Source organism: Pteropus vampyrus, unplaced genomic scaffold (assembly GCF_000151845.1).
Source record: "Pteropus vampyrus isolate Shadow unplaced genomic scaffold, Pvam_2.0 Scaffold306, whole genome shotgun sequence".
Taxonomy (NCBI): domain Eukaryota; kingdom Metazoa; phylum Chordata; class Mammalia; order Chiroptera; family Pteropodidae; genus Pteropus; species Pteropus vampyrus.
In genome coordinates this window covers 985588-988197 of record NW_011889087.1, presented here as the reverse complement: position 1 = coordinate 988197, position 2610 = coordinate 985588, and the positions used below count along the sequence as shown (strand labels likewise).

At 58.3% G+C, this 2610-nt stretch overlaps 1 pseudogene; it reads right to left on the bottom strand.

The window, feature by feature from the left end:
• Positions 1 to 1483: 1483 nt before the first annotated feature.
• LOC111730300 lies at positions 1484 to 1984 on the bottom strand (annotated as a pseudogene).
• Between the last annotated feature and the right edge of the window lie 626 nt (positions 1985 to 2610).

Here is a 2610-nt window from a genome sequence, read left to right as displayed (position 1 = left end):
AAGGTCCTGGTCCTGAGCCAGAGGGGTGTGTGCTGTTAAACGGGAACCCTCAGCCTGGAAGGTCCAAGGGACACGTGTGTGTGTGTGCGTGCGTGTGTGTGTGTGCGCGCGCGTGCGTGTGTGTGTGTGCGTGTGTGCGTGCGTGTGTGCGTGTGCGTGTGCGTGTGTGTGTGTGTGTGTGTGTGTGTGCGCCAGCTTCTCTCTCCTCTCCCCACATGGGGCCTTGATAGTAGCCCTGGAAATGTTCACAGGATCAGAAGAAATTAGCAGAGTCACTTATGTTTCTTACGTGAGACCAAAGTGAGGGGCCATTAGTAAATAAAGGAGCCCATAAGAAACCGGGCTCAGCAAGACTTTCACACACCTATACCTCCAGCCAGGGGAAAAACCTTAATAAGATGAGTAGCTGTAAGAGTAGAAATGTAACCGGAATCAGAATTTATAAACCACCTTTTCTGTATCATAAATGTCAGCTGTGTTGGGGTCTCCCAGCATAACCCAGCCACGGGGAGTTGACCAAAGTGGGCTTAAGGGTAGGCTGAGAAACTGAGCTCACAAGTCCCTGCCTGGCACCAGGGGGCTGTCACCGTCTCCTAAGCCGGGACTGTAGGTTCTGTGTCCCAGGGAAAATGGGAAGGGTTTACTGTCTTCCTGCACCGACTCAGAGCACTGTCTGAACCCCAACCCGGGGACTGGCTCTCTCTACTGGCTTTGGGTCCACTGGCGCTGTTACTGAGCAGGGCTGGGTGGGTGTGGAAAACTCAGCTCTCAAGACAAGAATGAGGCCTCAGCACAGGCGTATTTTAAAAATGACATCAAAGACACAGGGTTCCAGGACACATATCTGACTTGGGTCCGCTGAAGCCCAGAAAGCTTTCTTTTCTTTAAACCAATAGCTCCCATCACCTGGCTTTTCCTCTCCTCTCGAGCACAGCAAAGCCATACGGGCAGTGACAGTGCGTGGGCCCCAGGCTCCCCGCAAGCTGAGCCTGGCCCAAGGGCTGGACTGACGCGTTCTAGCCAGACTCCAGCCTTTGCTTCCAGCTGACGCTGCCTCCCTGTGCCTTCCTGGCCCAGGAGCTCACCTCTCAGCATCTTGCTGGCTCTAGGCCACTCATCCTAGGAATCGAGATAGTGGGATATCCCCTCTCTTCTCTCCGAAACCTTGGCCCTGCCCTCTTCCTGGTCTCCCTATTTCCCGCACATCTTTCTCACTTTCTTCCTGTTCTCAGTCCTCGATAAGTCTGGGGAGCCTTAGGTTCAGGGGTGAGACCTACACCTCTCATTGCTGAGAGCTGAGGGAAGAAAAGGCTGCGGAGGCCTGGTAGAGAGAACAGAATGTGTGCGCTGACACGTCGGGGAGTGCATGCGTACTGGTGTACCTGCCCGGGGCGGGGGCTGGCTGGACAGCTGGGTGGCCTCGAGGTGGCTGGGCGCCAGGGGAGGTCCTGGCAGGGTCCAGCTGGCACACTGGGCAGCAGACCTAGTGCTTACAGGTGTATACAAGCTCCTCCTGCACGCACTGCTGGCACTCCACGTAGCAGCACCACTGCACCTGGCAGTGGCAGGAGAAGGCCACCAGGCGGCTCTGGGTGTCATAGCCCCGCCCGCAGCACAGGCTGCTGCAGCTGGCCTCCCGCGAGCACACCCTGCCCGCCGTGCCAGGGGAGTACTTGCTGGGCCGGCAGAAGCTGGGTGAGTCCTCCATGTAGACCAGGTCCCCTGACCGGGGGGCCAGGCCCTTGGAGGGGCTGCCTGGCCTGGCGGGTGCCCACAGCTCTAGGCGGCCCAACGCCTCGTTCGTGGCACTGGACACCTTGACGGCTGAGTCGTAGCGCAGCTTCAGGGCCTGGCCCGTCTCTCGGAATGGGGAGAGCTGTTTCCAGCAGGTGCGCACAGCACAGGAGCCCGACACGCCATGGCACTTACACGTGGTCCTGAGGCCACTCTTCACGGCCTGCGAGGAGAGGCAGAAGGGAGGCATGGTCAGAGGCCTGGGGCCCACGCTCCAAGCTTGCCCCCAGGGCACTGACGCTGGCAGGGGTGTGGCAGGAGGATGGGAAAGAGGCAGGCAGAGGGCCACATGATGGGGATAGATAGGACTCGAGGTGGCCCATGTGGCCCCTTGGTGCCAATTAGCCCAAATCTCCCCTTCCACTGGGCAGAGGCAGTCCTGTGCCAACACGCAGGCATTGTGAGATGAGTGTGGGCCGGATCTCAGCCCCAGCTTCTCCCCTCGGCTGAGTCCTATGGAGCGGACAGCTTGCACAACTGAACGCAGTCGCCCTGGTTTACGCCAGCTCAGGGATGAGGGTGCAGCAGACAGAACTCGGTCTCCTAAGAATTGAAGCCCAGGCTTCTCCCAGCCCTCTCATCCCAATAGACCTAGATACTTTTTACCTTCTTGCCCTCCCACAGTCTATATGACCTCAGCTAAGTCCCTTCCCTCCTCTGGGCCTCCTTCGCTTCCCATTGGTAAAACTGAAAGAGAGGGGTTTGCACCAGATCAAAGATTTCAAACTATGTTGGCTTCCAGGACCTCCAGGAAGGCCAGGGCTTGAAATGGAGACCCCTCTCCAAACACGTCTGCCTCACCATGGCCCGGCCCCA